The following is an 18,559-nucleotide window of genomic DNA, read 5'->3' as shown; positions in this document are numbered from 1 at the left end:
CCTATAATGATAACAGAGCCCAACAGAAAGAAAAAAGACTCCTCTTCTTTCCTGGCAAAGATTCAGCTAATGAAAAGCCATGGACTCTTTTACTAGAGCCCTCCCAACTTCCTTTTCCCCTCTATAAAAGTGTTTTCCTTCCCTTGTAGTGTAAAGACTTACATGTGGCTCACCATGGTTACAGATTCCAAATTATAATTCTCTGCTGATCCCAAATAAACCCATCTTTGCTGGAGAAATATCTGGTGATCTATTTATTTCAGAGCACTTGATAGAAAAATGTGCAATGAATTAGAATTATTGTGATTTCTTTTTATGCTTACACTCTTAATACCTAAAAATAATTCCTTTTATTATATTGTAAGGTCAGCCAATAATTAATAAGTCCATATGGGAAAAAAATAAAGCTAAATAACGGTTAAAAATCACACAACCAACCAGTTATATAATCAACTGGGGAGGCTGAATCTATTTTAATGCTAAATCATTTATACTGTTTAGCTTTCTTTATTTAGCATTCTGGAAAGTATTTTGTATGTTTGTGGGAGCATAATTCACAGTTGTGCTATTTTATCCAGCTAAAAACAATTCTTTCTCCCCGGCCTAAAAATCTAAATCTATTTTTCCATTTTGCCTACTGCACTAAAGACTTATTTATTCTTATTTTTATTGTTATTTTTGATCTCGATTATATATTTTAGGTACAGCAATGCTTAGGTACATAGACATGCTTTCTTTGGCTTTGGAATTTCAAACCAAAAGAGAGTGGAAATACAAAAATAACAGCTGTTTCACTTTTGTCACAGACCATTTATATAAAATTTAATTAAGAGAGATCTGGCCAGCCAACTTAGTAACATATCCAAATGTAATACATGCACCTATAAACTATCCCCATTTCTAAAAATGACTGGAGGCATCGTATAACTTAAATGGTGCAGGTGCAATAAACCAAATACCTTTAACATAAGTTGAAACTACCTGTTAGCGTGTGTTGCTTCTCACATATAGCAATGATTGATAGTATACATCTTTGTTTCCCAGAACTTGCCATGGCATTGGACACACTGCAGCCTCTCAAAACATTTAGGGAAATAGGTAAGGAGTTGAATGTAGGACAGAATGTGAAAAACAAACAAGAACACAGGGAAAGAAGCTAGACGGAGAAATAATTTCTGATATTTTTAGCATACAAGGTCTAATAATGTAGTCTTGGGCTGATATAACAAAGTCAAATACAAAAGGCCTTCAACAAATAAAAGAAAAATATGATTCAGTTTGGTAGTGGTACCCTGTGATGCAAAGTTTGGCAATCTTCTGAGGAGTTCCTTTTTATTAAACAAGGAAAGAATACTTTTAAATTAAAAAGTATAAATCAAGTGTTTGTAACCAGTTACCTAAACTACAGATTAGAAAGTAAAGAAAGCACACCTAAAACTATCACACATCAACATTACTTCAATTTAAAAAAAGAAAAGTAAAGAAAGCAATTGGTAATAAACTCTGAGACAGTAGACTATGATGGAACAGTACATAATTTGATACAATAGTAGGTGTTCAATAAATTTTATTGAATTAAATAGTGAGTAAATTACATATATGAGACTTATATTGTGTAAAAAATTAATAAACAGAAACCTCACTTAAATAGATTTGGGAAACTAGAAGGAGGAGCTTTCATACTCCATGATGATGGCAGAAGCCAACAAGAAGGATTCACTCTTCTTTCCTGGCAAGGACACAGCCAATGAAAAGCCAGGGATTCTGTTTACTAGAGGCCTCCCAACTCCCCTTTGCTCTTTCTAAAATTGTTCTACTTCCCTTGTTGTGTGGGGGCTTGTAACTGGCATGTTACAGTTGCAGACCTGGAAATGCAACTCTCTGCTGATTCTGAATAAATGACCTTTGCTGGAGTAATACCTAACAGTCAATTTGTTTCAGGTCAACAATTGTCATGAAGCTGTCCTGTATTTATTGAGTCTATTCCCTAGATAATAATTTACTCCGTACCTATAATCAATATGTGTCATAAACGAAGCTTGCACAAGCCCCTTAGATAGCCTCATCCACCAGAGGGCAGACAGCAGAAACAAGAACTACAATGCTGCAGCCTGTGGAACGAAAACCACATTCACAGAAAGACAGACAAAATGAAAAGGCAGAGGAATATGTACCAGATGAAGAAACAAGACAAAACCCCAGAAAAACAATTAAATGAAGTGGAGATAGGCAACCTGCCAGAAAAAGAATTCAGAATAATGATAGTGAAGATGATCCAGGACCTCGGAAAAAGAATGGAGGCAAAGATCGAGAAGATGCAACAAATGTTTGACAAAGACCTAGAAGAATTAAACAAACACCTAGAAGAATTAAAGAACAAACAAACAGAGATGAATAACACAGTAAGTGAAATGAAAACTACACTAGGAGGAATCAATAGCAGAATAACTGAGGCAGAGGAACGGATAAGTGACCTGGAAGACAGAATGGTGGAATTCACTGCCCTGGAAAAGAATAAAGAAAAAAGAAGGAAAAGAAATGAAGACAGCCTAAGAGACCTCTGGGACAACATCAAATGCACCAACATTTGCATTAGATGGGCCCCAGAAAGAGGACAGAGAGAGAAAGGACCCGAGAAAATATGTGAAGAGATTATAGTCGAAAATTTCCCTAACATGGGAAAGGAAATAGCCACCCAAGTCCAAGAAGTACAGAGAGTCCCAGGCAGGATAAACTCAAGGAGAAACACACCAAGACACATAGTAATCAAACTGACAAAAATTAAAGGCAAAAAAAAAATTATTAAAAGAAACAAGGGAAAAACAACAAATAACATACAAGGGAACTCCCAAAAGGTTAACAGCTGATTTCTCAGCAGAAACTCTACAAGCCAGAAGGGAGTGGCACAACATATTTAAAGTGATGAAAAGGAAGAACCTACAAAGAAGATTACTCTACCCAAGATTACTATACCAGGCAAGGATCTCATTCAGATTTGATGGAGAAATCAAAAACTTTATAGACAAGCAAAAGCTAAGAGAATTCAGCACCAGCAAACCAGCTCTGAAAGAAATGCTAAAGGAACTTCTCTAAGTGGGAAACACAAGAGAAGAAAAGGACCTACAAAAATAAACCCAAAACAATTAAGAAAACGGTAATAGGAACATACATATTGATAATTACCTTAAAGGTGAATGGATTAGATGCTGCAACCAAAAGACACAGGCTTGCTGAATGGATACAAAAACAAGACCCGTATACATGCTGTCTACAAGAGACCCACTTCAGACCTAGGGACACATACAGACTGAAGGTGAGGGGATGGAAAAAGATATTCCATGCAAATGGAAATCAAAAGAAAGCTGGAGTAACAATACTCATACCAAATAAAATAGACTTTAAAATAAAGAATGTTACAAGAGACAAGGAAGGATACTATGTAATGATCAAGGGATCAATCCAAGAAGAAGATATAACAAGTGTAGATATTTATGCACCCAACATAGGAGCACCTCAATACATAAGGCAGCTGCTAACAGCTATAAAAGAGGAAATTGACAGTAACACAATAATAGTGGGGGACTTTAACACCTCACTTACACCAATGGACAGATCATCCAAACAGAAAATTAATAAGGAAACACAAACTTTAAATGATACAATAGACCAGATCAATTTAATTGTTATTTATAGGACATTCCATCCAAAAGCAGCACATTACAGTTTCTTCTCAAGTTCACACAGAACATTCTCCAGGAAAGATCACATCTTGGGTCATAAACCAAGCCTTGGTAAATTTAAGAAAATTGAAATCATATCAAGCATGTTTTCTGACCACAATGCTCTAACATTAGAAATCAATTACAGGTAAAAAAATGCAAAAAACACAAACACATGGAGGCTAAACAATACATTACTAAATAACCATGAGATCACTAAAAAAATCAAAGAGAAAATCAAAAAATACCTAGAGACAAATGACAAGCAAAACACGATGATCCAAAACCTCTGGAATGCAGCAAAAGCAGTTTTAAGAGGGAAGTTTATAGCAATACAATCCTACCTCAAGAAACAAGAAAAATCTCAAATAAACAATCTAACGTTACACCTATGAGAACTAGAGAAAGAAGAACAAACAAAACCCAAAGTTAGTAGAAGGAAAGAAGTCATAAAGATCAGAGCAGAAATAAATGAAATAGAAACAAAGAAAACTACAGCAAAGATCAATAAAACTAACATCTGGTTCTCTGAGAAGATAAATAAAATTCACAAACCTTTAGCCAGACGCATCAAGAAAAAGAGGGAAAGGACTCAAATCAATAAAATCAGAAGTGAAAAAGAAGTTACAACGGACACCGTAGACACAAAGCATCAAGAGACTACTACAAGCAACTCTATGCCAATAAAATGGACAACCTGGACGAAATGGACACATTCTTAGAAAGGTTCAACCTTCCAAGACTTAACCAGGAAGAAACAGAAAATATGAACAGACCAATCACAAGTAATGAAATTCAAACTGTAATTAAGAACCTCCCAACAAATAAAAGTCCAGGAAAAGATGGCCTCACAGATGAATTCTATCAAACATTTAGAGAAGAGCTAACACCCATCCTTCTCAAACTCTTGCCAGAAATTGCAGAGGAAGAAACACTTCCAAACTCATTCTATGAGGCCACCATCACCCTGATACCAAAACCAGACAAAGAAACTACAAAAAAAGAAAATTACACAGAAATATCACTGATGAATATAGATACAAAAATCCTCAACAAAATACTAGCAAACATAATCCAACAACACATTAAAAGGATCATACACCATGATCAAGTGGTATTTATCCCAGGGATGCAAGGATTCTTCAATATACACAAATCGATCAGTGTGATACACCATATTAAGAAATTGAAGAATAAAACCATATGATCATCTCAGTAGATACAGAAAAAGCTTTTGACAAAATTTAACACCATTTATGATAAAAGCTCTCCAGACAGTGGGCATAGAGGGAACCTACCTCAACATAATAAAAGCCATACATGACAAACCCACAGAAAACATCATTCTCAATGGTGAAAAGCTGAAAGCATTTCCTCTAAGATCAGGAACAAGACAAGGATGTACACTCTCGCCACTATTATTCAACACAGTTTTGGAAGTCCTAGCCACGGCAATCAGAGAAGAAAAAGAAATAAAAGAAATACAGATCAGAAAAGAAGAAGTAAAGCTGTCACTGTTTGCAGATGACATGGTACTATACATAGATAATCCTAAAGATGCCACGAGAGAACTAATAGAGCTAATCAATGAATTTGGTAAAGTTGCAGGATACAAAATTAATGCATAGAAATCTCTTGCATTCCTATACACTAACAACAAAAGACCAGAAAGAGAAATTAAGGATACAATCCCATTCACCATTGCAAGAAAAAGAATAGAATACCTCGAATATACCTAACTAGAAGGTAAAAGACCTGTGCTCAGAAAACTATAAGACACTGATGAAAGAAATCAAAGATGACACAAACATATGGAGAGATATACCATGTTCTTGGATTGGAAAAGTCAATATTGTCAAAATGACTATACTATCCAAAGCAATCAACAGATTCAATGCAATCTCTATCAAATTACCAATGGCATTTTTTACAGAACTAGAACAAAAAATCTTAAAATTTGCATAGAGACACCAAAGACCCCAAATAGCTAAAGCAATCTTGAGGGAAAAAACGGAGCTAGAGAAATCAGACTCCCTGACTTCAGTCTATACTACAAAGCTACAGTAATGAAGACAATGTGGTACTGGCACAAAAACAGAAATAGAGATCAATGGAACAGGATAGAAAGCCCAGAGATAAACCCACACACCTATGGTCAACTAATCTATGACAAAGGAGGCAAGGATATACAATAGAGAAAAGACAGTCTCTTCAATAAGTGGTGCTGTGAAAACTGAACAGCTACATGTAAATGAATGAAATTAGAACACTCCCTAACACCATACAGAAAAATAAACTCAAAACGGATTAAAGACCTAAATGTAAGACCAGACACTATAAAACTCTTAAGAGGAAAACTTAGGAAGAACACTCTTTGACATAAAGCATAGCAAAATCTTTTTTGACCCACCTCCCAGAGTAATGGAAATAAAAACAAAAATAAACAAATGGGATCTAATGAAACTTAAAAGCTTTTGCACAGCAAAGGAGATTATAAACACAAAAAGACAATCCCAAGAATGGGAGAAAACATTTGCAAATGAATCAGTGGACAAAGGATTAATCTCCAAAATATATAAACAGCTCATGCAGCTCAATATTTAAAAACAAACAATCCAATCCATAAATGGGCAGAAGACCTAAATAGACATTTCTCTAAAGAAGACATACAGATGGCCAAGAGGCACATGAAAAGCTGCTCAACATCACTAATCATTAGAGACATCACCAAATCAAAAGTACAATGAGGTATCACTTCACACCAGTTAGAATGGGCATCATCAGAAAATCTACAAACAAAAAATGCTGGATAGGGTGTGGAGAAAAGGGAACCAACCCTCTTGCACTGTTGGTGGCAATGTAAATTGATACAGCCACTATGGAGAACAGTATGGAGGCTCCTTAAAAAACTAAAATTAGAATTACCATATTACCCAGCAATCTGACTACTGGGCATATACCCAGAGAAAAATCATAATTCAAAAAGACACATGCACCCCAGTGTTTATTGCAGCACTATTTACAATAGCCAGGTCATGGAAGCAACCTAAATGCCCCTCAACAGACGCAAGGATAAAGAAGATGTGGCACATATATGCAATGGAATATTACTCAGCCATAAAAAGAACAAAATTCGGTCATTTGTGGAGACATGGATGGACCTAGAGACTGTCATGCAGAGTGAAGTAAGTCAGAAAGAGAAAAGCAAATATTGTATATTAACGCATATATGTGGAATCTAGAAAAATGGTACAGATGAACTGGTTTGCAAGGCAGAAATGGAGACACAGATGTAGAGAACAAACATATGGACACCAGGGGGAAAGCAGGGGGGCGGTGGGGTGGGGGCAGGGGGGGATGGGATGATTGGTATTGCCATATATGCACTAATATGTATAAAATAGATAGCTAATACAAACCTGCTGTATAAAAAAATTCAATAAAATTCAAAAAAAATTATATAACAATAACCTAAAATTTGAACATAATCTCACTTCATTATATAGGTTTGCTAAAGCTGCATTCTTTTAAAATGATACCAAGCATGAATTTAATCAATCATATAAAAAATGTATCATAAACACTTAAAATAATAGCCCCCAAATTCATATTATTAAATAAATGTAATCCACCCAACAAAAAGTGGTGTTTCCCCTTCTCCCTTACTGGGCTGGTAACGTCTAGATTTGGGGCAAAGTTGTGAAGGGTAACAGAATAAGCTACCACAAAATACATGCTTCTTTGCTATGAAGATTATTTAGAGAAACAGCAATTGCAAAAGATGCTCTGAAAACAGAAGTCACTTTTTTGTAAGGGACATTTACATTTATAAAAGAAATCTTCATTTGTAAGAGTGTCTCCTTCTCTATACCAGGAAGAGAAGGATCCCTAAATCACAAGAGAATCTTATCAGTGGAAAGTCACCAACCAAAATCTGCATAGCACACTCTACCTTTGTTTATCTTGCTTTACCTGGTAACATCCCTTAAAGGACCTCCTCTCCCCCTCCCCTCCTACCAACTCCCCATCTACTCCAACCCTCACCCCTCACACAACCGTTTTTCTTTAGCTGAGGATGGTATTAAGGTGGTGGCTTAGCCCACCTCAAGGAATTGCTTATTTGTTTCTATTTCCCATATGCATATGAGGTATACACGTTAAAAACTTCAGTTTGTTTGTTATATAATCTGTACAAATTACCCTAGAATCAGGGATTTACTAACCCAAGGGGTAAAAATAAGATCTTGATTATCTTAACAAAAGGAGTGATGTCCAAGTCTATACACAGTTGACTCCTGAACAACGTGGAGGTTAGGGGCACCAACCCTCCATGCCTTCGAATATCTGTGTATAACTTATAGTTGGCCCTCTATATGCATAGTTTCTCCGATGCCACGGTTCTACATCTTTGAATTCAACCAACCATAGATCATGTGGTACTGTAGCATTTACTACTGAAAAAAATCTGCATATAAGTGGACTTGAGCATTTAAACCCATGTTGATCAAGGGTCAACTGTGATGAGTTATATATAAGTGCAATCACAGCTTGTATAAATGCTGACAGTACATCCTATGAATAAAATTTTCTAGTGTTTCGCAGTTATTACAGTTCCTTCCGTCTCCTCCAGAGTTATTACTCTTAATTTTCATATGTGATGAAAGTAAAATAAGAGGAAAAGACCAAAATCTTTTTTAACATTCAAATATCCATAGTGTCATGATTTTGTGAATACTTTCAACTCTACCTAAAATGAAGAATTCTGATTAATTATGACCTTTGAGGGATACCTTTTTTTTTCATTGAGCATGAAGGTGCGTAGATTTTGTCACCCCCTGCCTAATATGTCACTTTCGCATGAGGATTATTATAAGCTAATCAAAAACCCAACAGGTTGACGGACAGCTCTTTACCTCCCCCTCAACAGCCTTAATTTCTATTGGAAAAGGGACTTGTACCAGGAAGACAGCTGTTACCAGAAATATCTTTTTACCTAAGAAACTGATAACTTATAACAGGGCAACCTTTGTTTTCTAAACATCTCCTCTGCCTTCCTGTGTATGACCTTTGACTCTTTTGAATCCCCACACCCCTACCCCTTTCTTTAGCTCAGGATGTTACATAAGCTTTAATTACCTGGCTGCCTTTTGAGTCTTCATTTTTATGGGGCTCCTACATATACACGCCATTTTGTTTGTTTTTCTCCCGTTATTCTGTTTTATATCAACTTAATTATTAGACCAGCCAAAGAACACAGAAGGGAAGAAGGGAAATTTTTTCTCCCCCCACAAGCACATACCTGGTTTTATAATTACACAAAACATCACTAGGAATTTGCTAATACTTCATAGGCAAGTTTCTAACTAATTAAACTTAGAAGCCAGGATCTACTATATAATTTCAAACAGTTACACCTGTCTCAAGGCCTGGTGCTGGAAAAATATCCATAGAATCCTTAGTTTAATCTCAAAGGAATATGTACAGTGACTCTTGGATCGGATGTTTAGCTACAGTCTACTAACTGTGGAGCTGCTATGAGAAAGGACTATGAAGCTACAACGTGATTAATATTTTCAATGTAAAAATATACAAGTGTCTAATCACACACAGAGACACACACACATACGAGCTGACAGTTGAGAATTGAACGGTCCTATGACTAGCTCAATTTATAATATAAATAGTGAGATATTTAGGAATTACCTGGATTTATAGGGCCATTATTTAATAGGGGAACTACTTAGTTGGCCACCTCCCTAGATTAATGACCCATAAATTAATAAATATATCATAACTCTTAGTCAGCCCCTCAAAATCAATTAGCCTCACAAGTAAGAATACTTCTGGAATCATATTTATACTTGTTCCTTTGTTATCCCTAGACTAGTGCTTTTATCACTGATTCACCATTCACCACAGCAAAATATCCAAAATATTGATAGTTTTTTGCTTCATAAAGTGAATCAACAAAGATTATAGGGCACTGAAGTAATCCCTATTCCCTTAATATTTTATTGACATACCTAGTTAGAACACATACACGTATGCGCATGCATATATGAATTACTATACAAATAAGGCATGCCTCTTTCTGAGAAAGTGTCACCAGCAAAGTCCATTAACAATTCCTGGGAAATAAAAATAGAATCTGGGTAATGAGATAAAGTCTACCTTTTTTTCTTTTTCCTTTTCCTTTCCTTTGTGCTCATAGGGTGTCACGTGCAGAGGCCTCTAGCTTGTCACTTCAGACCAGAATTCCTCCTGCCAAACGGCTGCTCCCAATACCTCAGCTGGCGGGCGCGGGCAGAAGCTCCACACGACACTTGGACTCAAGATGGCGACAGCGGGCCGTGAGCAGAGCCACTGCGCATGGCACTGGGGTCTGGAGCGTGAGCAGTGCAGCTGTGCCGGCCCCAAGGGAACTCCCTCCCCAGTTAAGAGAGCCCTATAAAAGCAGCCCCACCCGCAGCCTGTCGGGAGAGCTCGCACTGGAGATGATCAGCTCCCGCCTCTCCATTCTCTGATCGAAGAATAAAGCTTTCCTTTACTTCTGAACTGAACTCAGTCTCGTTCTGTTGGCTTGAACAATACCAGGCAGAAGGACCCTTGCAGGGGCCAACTTGGGAGAGTCGGCAACAAAAGTACACAAATTCAAAATTCTCTGTCATTATTAACAATATTGTCTTTTTTAGCACTCTTCAGTTCGTTTTCTTATACCAGAAACCACAGCAGAAGAAAAACAATCTAGTTCTCTGAATTTACTTATCTTCTGGACTTCGACTGAATCCCAAAGTAAAATGATTCTGATCAAAAAATATTGCTTGCAAAGATGAAGATACTGTATGAATTTTAAAAAGCAAACATATTTGATGTATTTAAAGCCCAGCATCAGTCTCTAGGGTGGTGTATTTCCTCTATAACAGATATACTAGATAATTCCTGAGGATTAAGACACAATAAAATTTCAAGTGGTATATTTCATGATATTTCTGTATTTTTCCAGTAAGGTAAATAATTTAATTTTTTCCTGCATCATTTCAATAAGATAAAATTATATTCTACAATTACTCTCAAGTCCAAGCAACATTAGTTTCAATATATATAACCATATTTGAGTATTTAAAATGTAATTTAATAATCAAGCTGCAATCTTTAAATGTAACATTTCTATGATAAACAAAAAGAGAAAATAAGCCAAGTAATTCCTAGTGTTTAATAAATGCTAGATATTGTTCAAGGCCCTCTGAATAAAATGATTAAGCCAGATACCAAATCTCATGATACCCTATATTTTAGAGGGATAAGGGTAGAATTTGGGAGGCAGATAATAAACAAAAATAATAATGATAATATCTAATCTTCTGCAGAGAATTAAAATAGGATGCTGTGATAAAGAGGAACTATTTTACTGTGTTGTCAGAGAAGGTCTCTACAAAGGTGACAATTAATCTGAAGATTGCAGAAGAAATATCCAAGCAAAAATGAAGAGGAAGAAAAATCTAGGCAGGGGGCATAACTAAGGCAAAGGCCCTGAAGTGAGAGCTTAATGGATAGGGGTGGAGAACAGTGATATGCTGACAAGTGTTTAACTGGCTTTCTAGAAAAACATGTGTGTATATAGAAACATTAAGTTTATTATAAATTTTACTAATATAAAAGATGTCTAGCATACAATTTGTAAACAATAATAACATATACAATACCCTATGTTGTAAATTCCATACAGCCAATTGATTCTCATGGTATGCTGTCATTGACTTGCTGAACTCTTTTATCTGTAGCCAAAGTAAGGTTGTAACTGATGAACAAGTGTAGTTCCAAAGTTAATGCTGATTGATATTTCTGTTTAATGAGCAAGATGAAAATAAAACAACAAATGTTGAAATTTGACTGGTTCATCAGTAATGTGAGTAACTTCTTTGTTATATTGCATTATAGTTCCTAAATTCTGGAGTATCTCCTCAAAATTTTGTGCTATTCATAATGCAACAGCTAGGTACAACTCACTGTTCAGTTTACTCTGCATTACTAATTTTCTCCAACACTTACTTATGTCCAGACAATCAACAAAACATTAAGTAAGCACCGATTTATAACATTTGCCCTTTTCTATGGTGTAAATTCTCCCTCCATAGCTGATATCAAGCTATCAACATGACTTCACTATACATGAAGTTGGGAAGAGATGTGCAAAAACAAAACCATTATATAGTATTTCAACTATACACATACCATATACTTGAAAAGATCCCAAGAGCATAAATAATACTAAAAGGTAATAAAATAATTAGGAAGTGATGAGCTTGGAGTATTTATTACATTTGCTTGCCATGTAATTTAGTTAATTGTAAGATTATATACTATTTTTAATTGTTGGTTTTAACAGCTGGCTTGCAAATTTTATGAAAATTTTACCAATTCGGTCTCACAGGTCAATGCAAGCCGACTCCAGCACACTGGTTCAATATACATATAAGGTGATATAAATGAGACTGCAGATGTAAACAGGGACAGAGCAGGTAAGGGTCTTATAAACCAATGAAGGGAGTTTTTATTTCATTGAAAGAATAAGGAAAAACCCCTAGAGGGTTGAAATCAGGAGAGAGATAGGACTCAATTTGTGTTCTAAAATGATCCTTCTCAGGAGAGTTAATTTCAAGAAGGTGAAAACAGAAACAGGGAGACCAGACAGAAGCTACTGTAGAAGCCTGGGTGAGAGGTAATAACGGCTTAAAAAAGGTACTCATTACAATGATGTTTTCAAGGTAGCCTGACTAGACTTACTGATGGATTGAGGTAGAGGCAGCCCTTAGATCAGACTAAGACCCACAAATCACATTCACAGAAACTCTTTTGTAGGTCATATGAAAGTTTTTTGATAGATCAATAATCAAGAAGAATTACTGGGAGAGATCCAGGAGCTGAACTGTCTCCAAAGTGCTGGCAAGTCTGACAGCTGGCGGAAGGAGGAAGGGTGGTGGTAGAAGGTGAGAACTGAGGAAAAACTATGCAGTAGAAAATCAGAGAAAAGAGTGGCTGCTTTTGCCTAAAGTTGTCTTTCGCAAACTAGCTTTAGTCAATGTCTAGGGAGACAGAGTTCCCTCTCTCTTCCTCACTGCTTGGAAGGGCCTAAAACTGCCTAGAAATCCTGAGTTGGAAAAGTGAGATACAGAGGAAAGGCATTGCCCACCCTTGTCTCCCTGGAGAGTTTGATTACGTCAGTCCCGCCTCTGGGTAGATCCTGAGTAAACCCAGTTTCTACCATTTCCTACCAGCAGAACAGTACGAGTTTCAGGTTTATTAGCGTTTGTCTCACAAGGAGGGAAACTCCTTCAGCCTCCATATTTCAGGATGATAACACGGGCAGGGTATTGAGGATAGCTTGATTTATAACTTTTAACTACGATGTATGATCTGCAGGCTTCTACTGAAGCTCCTGTTCTAGCCCCACAAATAGTAAAGGCAATGTAGTAGGAGGGGGAGGTAAACAAAAAAGAGAAATGGAAGAGGACTTCTAGATTTTTGACTATGTTATTAATATGATTCACTTTATTTATTAACCTCCTACTAATCAATCTAAACTCAATGAATTTCTAATGAAAACTCAATCATAAAATTTGGGACAAACTTGACAATCTGGTTTAAAATTTTTTAAGCCAATTTTGAAAAAGGAGTAAAAAAAAAGGGAGTTGTTCCTGCAGGTATTAAGCAATATTGCAAAACCATAGTGGTATACTGGATTAGATGCAGGCTAATGACCGTGAAAGAGAATAAAGAGTAAGAGTACAGGAGAATTTGTTATACAGAAATAGCATCAGAAACCACTGAAGAGAGCTTGCATTATTTGGTAATGTGAATTGAAAAAAAATGACTCACTACATCCAAAAAACGTTTTAATTCTAACTCATAACATATAAAAACTTAAAGTTAACCTACTTGAATTCTAAGAGTGACTCTAAATGTGAAAGGTAAAATATGTATGATATTGGGTGAGGAATGGTTTTTCAAACACCTGCAAATCTCAAACCGCAAGGGAGAAAATGGCATGTTGTGACTATATTTCGATGAAAGATTTCTGCCCAAACTTATCTAAAGGGCAACAGAGAGGAAGAAGATATTTGCACAATTAAAAATGTCAAAGGCTTACTATCAAGAATTCTTACAAACTAGGGGGAGAAAACAACGAAGAGAAAAATAGGCAATGACTACGAAGAGTCAGTTTACAGAAGAAACTATCCAAATGGTTAGTTAGTATTGAAAATGGATATTCAATCTCACTAGTAATCAGAGAAATGCAAATTAAAACAATGAGACACCACTTAATATCTATCCAACAGACAAAAATCAAAAAGCTGGCTTCTATTATTAAGCTGTGGAGAAGCTAAGAAGAATGGGAAGCTCTAGCCCAAGTGAAAACTGTCACAGCCATTCTGAAGAGCAACCTGTCATTGCTTAGCAAAGTTAGTTATCTATGTGTGTGACCTACTCTGGAATGTATTCCCAAGGAAACTCTCATACTGATACACAAAGAGACATTTAGGATGTTTGGCACATTGTTTTTGATCATAAAGAGTTAGAAGCATCCTAAGTACCCATCACTGGGTAAGTAAAATGCAAACCACACATATGATGGACTAGATAAGCAGACAGAATCACTAGAAGACTAGATGGGTAATATGTGGTATATGCATATGATGAAATATGATACAGCAGTGGAATACTCAATAATGTAGTATGTCAGAATCACTGAACAAACATAGCAATATGGACAGCGTTGAATGACAGCACTGAGTGAAAGAAGTAATTAAAAGATAAGATGAATAGCATGATACCACCTATGCATTCATGTGTATTAAAAAACACTCAAAATATTTTCTAATTTTTTAAGGATACAGGTATAGGTATGACCAGAAGAATATATATTAAATACACTAGAGTAGGGACGGGGAATGAGCTTGAGCAAGGAGGATGAAAAGTAGGTATTAGTTTTCTGTTGCTGCAGTAACAAACTAATATAAACTAAATCGCTCACAACAACACAAATTTTATTATTATACAGTTCTAGCAGTCAGAAATTTGATGTGGTTGTCACTAGGCTGAACTCAAGTAGTTGGTAGGGCTGTGTTTCTGACGCCAGCCACTAGGGGAGAATTCTAGATTCTAGAGGCCCCTTTCTCCATTTTCAAAGCCAACAAATGGTGCATCCCTTGTGCCTTTCTTCCCTCTCCCTCTGTCTCTCCCTTTTTCCTCCTAAGTTGACTTTTAAGGATCCTTGTGATTACACTGGACCCAACTGGATAATCCAGAATATTCTTTCTACAGCAACGTCCTTAACTTAATCACACCTGCAGAGTCCTTTTTGCCAGACACGGTAACATATTCACAAGTTTGAGGGATTAGAATGGCGACACCTTTGGGAGGCCATTATTTGCCCACCACAGGGAAAGATAAAAATAAATAAATAAAAACAAAGATTGAACAAGCTGGGAAGAGTGATGATAGTGTGACACCAGTGTGGAACAAATCAACTCAATTCTGTGTGCCCAAGGTCCTAAAATAGCATAGGAAAAAGAGGAATATGAGACTGTGGTGTTATCAGCTGTGTCAAATGATGCTGTGAAGTCAATTAAGATAAGGATAGAGGAAACAAACACTGAATTTGGCAAAATGGTATTACTTGGTGAACTTAATAAAAGCAATCTGACTATAGTGTTGGCAAATAATGCAGCATTAAAGTGAATTGAGGAGAGAATGTGAGGTGAGGAAATGGTGAGAGAGCACAATGTCACTTCTCTAAGATGTATTTGTATTATGCAAAAATCTCCTATTAGTAAAAATGAAATGCCAAAAATAGAGAGCACATAAATTATTCTATTTCTTAATGGAGTATCATGCAAATGCAACTGTTGTAAACACTTTAAAAGAGTCCAATGTTTTCAAAATCTTAGTTAAAAAAAAGATAAAAAATAGTATAATCACAACTGCATTAAATATATCGATACATAGCTAGCATAAATAAAAAGATAAAATACATAAAACTTGTCATAGCAGTTGCCTTTAGCAGCTCGATACACGATTTTTTTCTTTAAAAGTTTCCTATGTTTTTCCAGTATTCTATTATGAACATGAATTATTTTTTAATTTCCAGAAATAATGTAAATATTTAGAAGTAAGAAGATTCCTCAGAAATGTTTTTCTTTGAACAACTAAAATCAAAATATAAATTTCACTTAAAAAATGTATACGTTTTCACAATAAAGAAACTGTAAAACTTGTTTGGAAATGGAACTGGGTCCATAACTGGCGTCAGCCCATTAACTATGGGGAAGTTACTTGAAACTTCCAGGCCACAATTTCCTCATTTACAAATCAATAGATTGTAGATATGATCTCAAATGGTCCCTTCTAAGCTTAAACATTTTATGAGAATATCCAGATTCAAACTGCATTCCTACTTTCACATAGTCATCTTTATTTATATAAAAATCTATATAATTTACTTAGCTTAAAAAATTATCAGAAAAAAGAAACTTTCCTGGGCTACTTCTAGTAATCAGAGTTTGTTAAAGTTTGGACGCATTTGCTATAACCCCACAGCTCTATGTCACTAAATACGGTCACAGGCAAGGACAGACTAAACCAATTTAAAATAGGTTTAAAACTCAACCAGCACTGCCACTGAAAGATTAGTGTGTGTATGTGTGTGTGTGTGTATATTTATATATATATATATATATATATATATTTGTCTCAACATATCCATTTGCCTGGTTGGTTGCCTTTCTTTACATATTGTTTGCTTTGACAGGAGAGAGAAGGGAAGAACACACTTACAGGCTCAAGGGAACTTTGGGTAATCATCTAGTTCTTTCAGTAGAGGGCTCCCTCTGGAAATGTCCAGAGGAACTGCTCTCCAGGTAATCCAGCTGAATAGAGCTGACATTCCTTCTGGATTTCTAGGGAGCATTCTTCCTCTTTCCAATGACAGCTTTCCTATCAAGATGACTTTGGAGTTTAGCTATGAGATGGAAGCAAATCAGCCTTACTGAAGAATATCAATACTTCATTCCCAATCCTTTCTTTATATTTCCTTAGCTACATCAGCCTTCAAGCATATAAGAATGGCAGACGTGTGGGCATGGGATTATAAGAAGAACCATTACAATGTCTAGCTAAAAGAGTAAACTACATGTGACTTGCCCAGTTGTCAGGGAAAAGAAAAAAAAAAAAAACTCTACCAGAAAACAGCATCTGCTCTACCCCCACCCTCACTAACAGCCAGCTGTTTTCAGTTATTCTCACCTGCTGACCAGGTTCTCTCAGGATGAATTCTCACTGGGGGTGAAACAAATAAAGACAGCCAAGACTGAGCAAATCAAGCTGCTTCAGAACTTTATTTTGCTGCTGGGGCCACGAACTCCTGCCTATTTTGCCCCGGACCTTTCATTTCCTATGGCTCTCCAGGCCACCAGCAGTTTCTATGAACTTGGAATGCTTCTCTTACTCTGCCTCCGAAAACAATGTCCTCGAGGTTTCTGCTTACCAAGCCTCTGTGTCATTACCTTCCCAGCTTAATCCAGCTGATCCTAATTATTTGTGAAAGGTGTATGGCTAATTTTCTTCCTTTTGGGGAATATTTCCCTTTTTATTATATATAACCTTTGATAAAAGTCGAGTGAGATGAATGTTGTATATTTTAACTTCTTTTCTACACCCAAAGATGTCCCTGTATGTCCGTGATCAGCTGTAGTTAATCAGTGGTAGACTTCCAATATGCACAGATATAATATTTTTTAAAATGTCCCTTTGAAATATCAACCTGGGTATTAAGTTCAGGTTAATCTTCAAGCACAATGAATTCAACCTGACAATTCTGCTGTATTCTCAAATCTTCTCCCCCAAGATTTTACTATATTTAATCCAGTTTTAGGAATGTGTTTCATAATTCTAATGTCTAAAACATGTGGAAATGTTATATTCCTGGAAGAAAATCCACTGTATTTCACTCAGTAGTAAAGTGGTTACAGAGGTAAAGATTTCAGACTTTGTGACAGACTGCCTGGGTTCAAATCCTACTTCTGCCATGACTTTGAACAAGTCATTTAATTTCTTTGTGCTTCAATTTCTTTATCTGTAAAAGGAATAATAATAGTTCCTACATCAGAGGTTCATTATGAAGAGTAAATAAGTTAATATATGTGAAGTACACATATTAATGTGAAGTACTTAACAAAAAGTACTCGGTACACAGTACATTTTTAATAAGTAAGTTATTACTATTGCTATTGTTTATCTGTATCTTCTTTTGGCTAAAAGTATCAATAATAGTTTCAATTTCATCATTAATATGTTATGTTTTGGAGGAAACTTAGACATTTGAATGCAAAGCTATGCTTTAGAAATCATAATATTAGAAAATTCATGAATATGGACATTTCAAAAAATAGAAATTAGATAACCTAACCATTTGACATTAGACATGGCAAAGAAATTACAGTGTTGTGGTAGAAAGGCTAATGTCGGAAAACAAAAGAAAAGACCTCCGAAATGTATTTAAATTTTATTCAAGGATTCTTTCAGTCACTCGAGCTAGTAATAGTGAAACCAGGGCAGATGGTTAAAATGAAGGTGATAGAGAAATACAAATGCTCTCAGAGAGATTACAATGCCGAGAATTGCACTTCCCCAAGAACTTTACATATCATTCAAGTCTAACCCAGTCCCCTCATCTTCTCAACTGAGAACTAAGCAGCACACAGGTCAGAGGTGCTGTCTTGGATCTCATGGTTTGGAAGGAAATGAGTCAGAACTAGAAACCAGACCATCTCGTCCTATCCAGA

At 36.0% G+C, this 18,559-nt stretch overlaps 1 protein-coding gene across 21 annotated transcripts in view; it reads right to left on the bottom strand.

The window, feature by feature from the left end:
- The window catches only part of ADGRL3 (adhesion G protein-coupled receptor L3), an 867,440-nt gene that overhangs the window by 510,982 nt on the left and 337,899 nt on the right, over positions 1 to 18,559 (bottom strand). The window contains exon 1 of one of the 21 annotated variants that reach the window (XM_079919999.1): positions 9,891 to 10,071. The exons of the other annotated variants lie outside the window; for them this stretch is intronic. The gene's annotated coding sequence lies outside the window, so the exon portion shown is untranslated. Of the gene's footprint in view, positions 1 to 9,890; positions 10,072 to 18,559 lie in introns of those variants that run through there. 21 annotated transcript variants of the gene reach the window in all.

Source organism: Stenella coeruleoalba (assembly GCF_951394435.1).
Source record: "Stenella coeruleoalba genome assembly, chromosome: 4".
Taxonomy (NCBI): Eukaryota; Metazoa; Chordata; class Mammalia; order Artiodactyla; family Delphinidae; genus Stenella; species Stenella coeruleoalba.
The sequence above is the reverse complement of the archived record's forward strand: the minus strand, read 5'-3'. Positions and strand labels throughout refer to the sequence as shown.